Source organism: Anopheles stephensi, chromosome 3, assembly GCF_013141755.1.
Source record: "Anopheles stephensi strain Indian chromosome 3, UCI_ANSTEP_V1.0, whole genome shotgun sequence".
In the NCBI taxonomy this organism is placed as follows: domain Eukaryota; kingdom Metazoa; phylum Arthropoda; class Insecta; order Diptera; family Culicidae; genus Anopheles; species Anopheles stephensi.
In genome coordinates this window covers 28,520,118-28,529,143 of record NC_050203.1, presented here as the reverse complement: position 1 = coordinate 28,529,143, position 9,026 = coordinate 28,520,118, and positions in this window count along the sequence as shown.

The following is a 9,026-nucleotide window of genomic DNA, read 5'->3' as shown; positions in this document are numbered from 1 at the left end:
TAATCTTCTTCTCGTGACTGGCTGGTAATAGGGCTAGAGATTTTTTAACGAAACATCGCCCGACATCGCCCTCCACACGCCTGCCAGTCTACCGTTTGTTTTTCCTGCTTTCGTCCCCCTTTTTTTTTGCTTACCTCTTCTGCTTCGCCTTTTACTGAGTGACTGAGCGAAACGTACAAAAATCCGAATGCACGATCGTTACACATTCGTCCACCAGGCTTACCGAAACGGGGGTTTACTAACATAAATCAGCATCTGCACCAACTACATCAAATGGCTACGGCCAGTTTTGCTGCCATTTTCAATATCCGAAAAGCACGATGCATCGAGTGATACGATTTTATTTGCCATTTTGTGTGCTGCTTCTAACCAAAACCCCCCCCCCAATCCTGCCCTCGTTCGGTTAGCTCGGAAAAATCCCGAACGCGAACGCGCGAATCCACCCGCAACAGTGGTGGACGCAATTTCGCTCGCGTACGCTGAGGACGTAACTATTCTTAGAGGCATTGACCAATACAGCATGCCCGTTTGGTGCATGTTTGCTGCATCGTCACGATTTCCTGACACACCCCCTTCCTACCATTCCACCCGTTGCACCCTTTTGGTGGTAGTAGGATGATGAACTGTACCTTTAAAATAGCTGCAACACGATAGGAACATCATTTTTTGGCAAACATATCTACGGTCGATGCTAATGAGCCGATGGTTCCGTTCGGTGAGGGAAGTTCGCTTTGGTGGTAGCAGAGGTGGAACGGAGGAGGTGAGTTGATTTAAAATAAACTTCAATCAACCCCAGCCCGTGAACTTGACAGTGGAGCTAATCGACCTGAGTGAAGGTAGTACTACGCGAACGGTGACGTTGCGACCGGTGCCGGTCGGATTGAGATGAAAAGTTTGACGTCTATTTCAAGGAATTGATGACAGCTGTTACAAAAATACTATTGAAAAGAAGTTCGGATTTCAACTGATATAGATTAACTTAGGTCTCGTTCTTTAGCCACTATTAAGTGATACTTTTCTTATCACGTTGACCCGGAAAATTGACTGAAAGTATTTTATTTGATTGTAACTCTACAAGAATATAAGGTTAGAAAATAATTTTTGAGCGTTACATTACTAGGCGTTAGTGATTAGACGTTGCATGATCTTTTTAAATATGCACCATCAAAGCGATGGTTTAGATGATCAACGTTGCACCGGGGCCAGTTTTCACCCACCAAGCCGACCAAGCCATCTAAACCTGTCCAGATCATCTACTCTTGTTCAGCACTGACTATAAAACTACTTCTTCTTCTGCTTTCTTGGTTGAACGACCTTTTTAAGCTCATGCCTGCCATTTCTGGCTTACTAAACTTATTGATAACGCATGGTGTCCTCAGTCAGTTCTCACTGCGGGGGAAGAGTTCCCTCCAGATAGGATTTGAAGCCCGGTATTGTCGTATGAAGCCCGATGCCTTGGACACCCCATTATTAAAACTACTAGCAAATTTAAATCAGATCTCAGGCACAAATGGCAGACCAAGACTTTCGTGTGGTTATAGAGACACAGATTTATATGAAGCAAGTTAGAATGGGGCAAAAAGACATGGGAATAATGTTTATGAGGAGGATATTGCGACTTTAAAAAATGATTCATGTCATGTTTTTCTTGGAGTACAGTTACTTTGTGTGTAAATTTTGTAGTCCCAACAGGGAACTAGAACTATAGGTTTCCTTCGACATCTTCAGACATAGAATTAAATTTAATGAATCGATTGTTTAAACTCTAAACAAATCTTAACCTTACCGTCGATGCAGTATGGGCTCTACTTTATTTAGAGAAAACTTTTTCCTAAGAAAACTCTGGGTGTATTTATCTCAAAAATTATGAATGGCTGTCATCCGCGCAATAATAGGAGGTCGAAGAGAACATGTAAGTTAGATTAGTTTGAATTACAGAAGTTGCCGTATTAAAACATTTCACATTTAATACCCGAATGACTTTTTCCCTCATGTCCCACGGTTTTTATTACTAGTGAACAATATAGATGTTGATGCAGCAGAAAGTAGAGAAATATTAGCGCACTACTCACAATAAGAATTAAGAATGATTTTAAATAAGAAAATTTTGGTATCAAGAAGAATTTTGAACCTATGGACTGACAATCGCACTACGTGGTATTCATAAGTCTAGTAAGCGATTGTATGGCCGGTATGACATTGCAAATCGTTAAGCTAAGAAGAAAAAGAATACAAGCATCATACAAAACATACAAGTAGAGGGTTAACAACTAATAATGTTTCTGGTAAGGTATAACGGAGATTTGGCTTAAGTTTGGGACGCTATAATTTTGAGAATTCTTGGCCTATCATTACTTGCTTCATTCACCTGTTTAATCCTGTAGTTGGATAGTCAAATCTGTGAATTCGGTGGATAGTCCGATTAGGCGTCGATTCCTGGTTCACGAAACCACGATTTAGTTTCATCCCCTGAATTTCGAGTTTGAAGATGGCGCCAACCATCTGCATTGTATATCTTGCATTGCGAATCCATACAGATTGATTGCCATTAACTGGTTGCTAGCATTTTATCAAAAGCTATAAGTAAATATTTAAAGAACAGCAACAGATACTAAAATTACATAAACCCATGTGTATCATTAACAAACAGTTTTACGTAAAATTAATGCCTGTAAAATCAACCAGATAGAATCGAAATTCTCTTCGCAATAGCTTTATTAGTTACTCAAAAACATCGTCTCAGACTAATCTAATCCAAATCAATAAAAAAAGCTTCCCGAACCTACTTTCGCTTGGGAAGCGCGCACATTAGCAAAAGTACGCGCGCCAATGCGCACGTGTGACATAACCGTTTACGCTACGGTGGACTACGGCATCGGACCAAGATCAATGGGACATCGCCGTGACAGGAGCAGCGGGTGCCAAGATGCATCTTGGCACCGGAAGCAGAAATGTTTCGGCACCGCTGACAGTGAGTGTGTGTGTGTGTGTGTGTGAATGTGTGCGTTTCAACTTGGTGTAATTTCACTATCTGTTGGTTTTAGTGTTTAACGATGATGGTTTTTTCTTTTCTTTTCAAAAACAGAAGGAAGAGCGTGAGCTACGTGAAACAAATAATTTTTGCAGCCAAACAGTCGGCACGTTCCTACCGACATTTAATTGGCAGGATTTCCCCATTGCATAATGTAGTATTTTCTCGCTCATGTTGCAACGAATGGTCCACGATGGTAAATCTTGTACTACAATCTGCCATAATAACGTGTGCAAATGCACGCCCAACCTGGTGTGTACTTGTGTCAACCCCCTAGTCATCTCCGACCTTAACAAAGAGCTCGACATACTGAAGCCTGCTGACGTGGTCGAACGCATCAACGCACCGGCAAGAAAACAACACAACCGTGACGGTAACGGCCAGCACCGGTGTGGTAGCCTTGAACGAACCGAGGAGGGGGAAGTGTGCATCGTCTGCGTTCAGTGCCGGGAAAAGCCCCCGTAGCCAGACGGCCCTGTGACTAATAGCGCAAACTTTGATCGACAGTTAATCAAAGTGGTAAATATTTAGAGATAGCGGAAAAATACGCGTCTACGCGTGCATCGACACTGGAGCGCGGCGACGGTGACAGCGCGGGCACAATGACCTGCCCCAACGCCCGACGGTGACAGACGACGCACGGTGGCCATGACTGGCGCGCTAACCGAACCGATTCGTCATAATCTCACCCCCGCCCCCCGCACCTCCATGTTTCTCCAGGTGATTGCGTCGAAAAAATATGGCCTGCCATAAAGAAAAACGACCAACATCCGAACACCGAGCATTGCATCTAAACAATACGGTCGGTACAACCCACACCGAAAAGCCACCCTCCCCAAAACGCCATTGGACCGTTTGTTGTTGGAACGAAAGCGGGATGGTGGGGCTGGACGGGTGCGGGAAGGGGGGTGGGGTTGTTTGCAAAATAAATGAACAAACTGCCGGGCCTCCGGGTTTGGTCCTCCCTTGCCTACGCTCGGCCGAATTGAGCTGTTTGCAGTAGCTGATGAGCCCTAACCTACGACAACAGGCCAAAAATTATATGGCTGAATTGACTGCCACTGCTGCGGACCGTGAACAGCCAGATCAAGCCAGATCAAGCGGCAAGCTGGATTGAAAAAGGGGATACAAATGAAAACAACGACAGTTTTTTTTGTAGGAATCAAACTGTTTAAAATAAAGCGTATTAAAAGTTTAATAAAGTTACAAAAAGTTTAAGGAAGTAAAAATTCAAAAATAATATAAAATTCTTAATAACAAAAAAATGAGTTAAGTGGTTGAGACTCTAATATTCATACTTATAATCGATGCTTGCAAATCTGTACTAAAACTATAATTATTATGTCCCATCAAGCAATATTCCTTCAAACAGTGACGGACATTCAAATAAGACCAGCTTATTTTGTAAACATGTTAAAAATTATGTTGAATGCCAATCGTCAAGGGATCGACTTAGACTTTTTTGTGAAATTTGGATAACGACTGTTTTTTCTTTAATTCCAATCATTGGTAGAATCTACATCAAGGTTGGAGTTGTGAGTACTTTAAAGTAAATCATTACTGTCACTATATTTCAGACCTTCTTTGAAGATTTTAATTATTTTGCAATTATTTGGTTAGATTTGAAAATAATTAAGAACTCAAGGTTGAATATTAAAATGTTGATGGTGACTTTTGCCAAATTTTGGTTTAAAATACAAATCTAATAGAAATGTTGAAAGCATTTGAAGAAAAGTTGCATATTAAAGTGGTCTTATTCTATTGTCCGCCACTGTGTGAGAAATATTTACAATCGTTTATGAATCTTTTTTCGGCCTTTCTTATGCTGCTGCCATATAATGAGCACAGAGTTTTCGATTTTTTTTCAAAATAGTGTACCGGCTGTCCGTAAACCAAAAATAAAATCTATTTTCACGCATCACTTGTAACGGGTTGTAGAGGGCATGGGACATTTTTAATTATATAGCTGGTATTTCAATCGTTCCTTTTTCCAAACGTACTGTAGTATAACCTAAGGAATATTTAATCATCCGTAACTCACAAAATAGCAATACGGCCAGGCCATTCTTTATGAATAAAAAAAAAAAAAAACTCTCAAAACGATAGCAATAAGGTCATGCCGATCCATAAGAATATAAAAAACTGCCTAAAAAATTTATTTAAGCCATTAAAACAACAAAAAATTAGCCAAAGATGTTAAGAGACAGGATTTAAAACTATCAGTCGTTCGTATTGTTGTCTCATGAACTGTGCAAATCTTGTTGCAAATTTGATTAAAAAAGCAGCAAAGTGCAACATGAAAAGAAAATGAGCACAGAACAACAGATTAAAACATACGAACAGAGAAACAAAAACACACTTTGCAGCAAATTTGATTTGGAAGCAAAAGAAACCGAGGGAACCATAAAAGTAGCGAAAAACAAAGATGAAAATAAAACAAACACACACACACAAGCTCATTTAACATGGCGCCTGGAGCCCAGGGTTTTGTCGTCCCCTGGTGATGATGAATTCGAACAATCGAATCAGCGACAGGTTGGTGAACCGTGTCGTTGCAGATCAGCTGCTCCGTAACAGAGAGAGAGAGAGCAAGAGAGAGACAGGATTTGAAACCCGGTGAAACGACGACAACGCCGCCGATGTACCCATTTTCGCGGCATACAGCGAAAAAAAGGCGTTCGTCTCCATGGCCGGGAAGTAGGTCACTGTCGTCGCGCCATTGAAAAGCCGGTGTTTGTGCGGTGTTGTGGCGTTGTTTTTTTTGCTGCTCCTCGGTTGATCTCCTCTTTCACTACCGTTGTCCTGAGGAGTATTTAGGAGCACGATTGGGACGGTACAGTTGTAGGGGTGGAAAGTGAATTGAATTAGCCGACCGTGGCTAATAGCTAACAAATGACACTATCGTGTGTCGTGGAGGAGGATGACGCACCGGCGAGAGCGTAGCGGCCGATGATGGCCACCGGTATTATCGTCGTGATGAACCCGGCGACTGAGACGCGAAGCGGACCGCCGACGGTGGTGCAGAGCTGTCTGGTCGGTTGCATCGCGCTTACCGTGCACGGTGGGACAATGGATGACCATGAAAGCGGTTAAATTCATCATTGTCGCGCTGGCCGGTATTAGAAGCAACGAGACCGCGACCGTACTCCATTGAACTACGATCAATAGCTGTTTTGTAGTGTGCTGTTTTTCCCTTGTTTTGCATGGACACATATCACTTCCTGGTAGCAAATGGAAAATTAAATTACTGATTGTGATTAGAGAGCAAATTATTTACGACTTGCAGTTGCAGAATTCTGGATGAGAACTCTTTATAATGTTGAAGATGTTTTTTTTTTAAATATTTTATTTGACCACCTCACAGCACCGATCGCTTTCTTTGTGAAATGCGTCGGATGTCGTTAATGGTTTATGGCTGCCATTTTACCTCCCCGATTCTTACGACCATTTTGAGTTCAATTCCCTGCCCAGTCTCGCACTCCCATTTCTCCTCTCCCCATTTTGTGAGTAAAATTATTCGATCAACCGTCGCATGCTCTCTTTGGCCATCATTTATTTCGCCATACATTTAGAATATGAAAGGATTTGACATATTTCTTCCTCCGGACGTAGCCGGACGTAGCAAAAAGTCAACCACCTCGCAAAAAAAAAAACACCTTGGTCAGCGGTCCTTACGAGCAGCTCGCCACTCCGCTCTCCGGCAAATTCATATCGGTCATCGGTCGGTGGCAGGACCGGACAAGGAACGTCACGCGCCAGTTCATTGAAACTGTTTCGCGGCCCAACCGCTGTCTCGCCAGTCTCGACAGGAAAGCTATTAAATCGAAATGATATTCAACATTTTCTACATTGTGGTAGGTTATTAATCTCTGTTTGGCTTGCCGTGCATTCGAGATTCGATGATTAATCGATATTTGGATGGAAAACTTCGTTTCGTGTCGGGGGTTTTCCTTCTTTTTTCGGAGTGTTTGTGGGTGTGTGTGAGTATGTTTTCTTCGTTCGAATATTGTACTTCCGTTCGGGGGATGAAACATGTTGTTTAATGGTGTGGTTGGATGGGTAGTTTGAGTTGATGCTTTATGTTCATCGTATTTTGAAGCATTTTGAGGAGCTTTTTGGCTATTCAAATTTGCTTCAATATGGTGTTTTTATTTATTTTTGAATGAATTAATGATAATTTTGTTTCCCACGACGTAAAAAGGGAACTAACTAAACCCTAGGATAAGGGTCATGATGCTGTTGGTGCTGTATATTAATGCGTTTTTTTTATTTTTCATTTCGTAATCACGGCCATCTATATTTGAAATTTGCTGTAAGATCTTCTCAAATACTAGGGTGTTTGTGTCGCTTTATATACTCTCTTATTTCAATAGATTATGAATTTAATACCACTTTCTTGCTTGTCACTACCAACTAATTTTAGCAGTTAGTCATATCTCGACATGAATTTAATTTTCAGTAGTACGACCAGAGCTATGGGAAGTGATTTATCATTATTGTTGAAGTAATAAGGAAAGATTAGGGAGAGATCATCCTAAAACTTGTCCTTCTCTGACTCTACAACCAGGAGGGGGTTAGCTCTCCTTTGCTGGCTTCCTTGTTTTGTTTCAATCGTATCTGAAATACTTAAAACAAGGGAACAAGTTTCGGAGGACATTCAGCACGATTCAGGAGGGCTCTAATTTAGATGGTTGTAATAAGCACATGCCCACAGTGAGAATTTATAAATCCTCGACGATATTTGATTATATGTGCCAGTATAAAGAATACACAACAAACACGAATAAATATCGATTCAATCGACAGGTACATATTTGAGTTTAAAGAGTTTAAGTCCGAGAGAAAACTTCTTTTTTACATCATATGACAGCTGTGCATTTAAATCATCTTCTTTCTTGACCTAACTGACCTACTGTTACCTTATAGTTGGATAATCAGTCTTCACTACTGTTACCTTATAGTTGGATAATCAGTCTTCACTGTGGGAGAACTGCCGTGATGAGATTTGAACTTCGGTCCTGCCGTGTGAAGATCGGCGCCGCTGTCACATGAATTAGATGAAGATAAAGCAAGATGAGCGATCAGGGAAAACGAAGGATTCACCGTTTTACTAGCTTCTTACAATACAAGAGATATTCTTGATGACCTTGTCCAAAGCCGTTGTTAAATTTGGAGGCCGATAAATCTTATTAGTTAGCTTATTTCCCTAGACTTTATAGAGCATTTAACATTGTATGAAAATTGACTAGAATTATTGAGAAATTTTGAAAGAAAACAAAGACAGATGATGACACAGTTAAAATAAAGGATTTTTAAACCGATACCAACAGTGTCTAAAACTGATCAGTTAAAAGAAAACCACAGATTGAAAATCGGTTGATAAATCTGAGTTATACCCCATCAGCGTCATGTTCCATACTGTTATCCTGACTGAGACAGAAAACTCAAACAATCAATCAGGTGCATCCTGATAGCCTACGATGAAAGAAGCTCTTGTAAACTTTACAATAACTTATTAAGATTTAATGTATAATATGCAAACATTAATTCAGCTGAGGGGTGGTTCTAACCCCATCCAGACCGCCTCCCCGTACGTAGGACTAATTATCCACCTACGGGTAAAATGAAGTCATAGCTAGCCAAAAATGGCAGGCCAAGATCTCTCAAGGATGGAGGGCCAAATAACAAAAAGAAGAAGAATTAATATTCATGTGTAGGAAAAGTTTCATTTTGTTTAAATTTCTATTACACATCATTTGCTGATAACTCCTGGAACTTTGACCCCCATGCATCCGTCAGAGTTAATCATCACCCTTTAGTACAAAGCAATTAAACACGTTCAAGCAAGCTAAGTGACTCGTATTGTCACAATATCGCTCCTGCTCAAAGGGAACCGCCATTTCAGCAGCTTCTGGTCCCTTCCACAAGATTCTCGTTTGCAACAATCCTTTTGTCTGCCCCGGTTATCTAAGCTATTTGACGGTGAAAAGGTTAT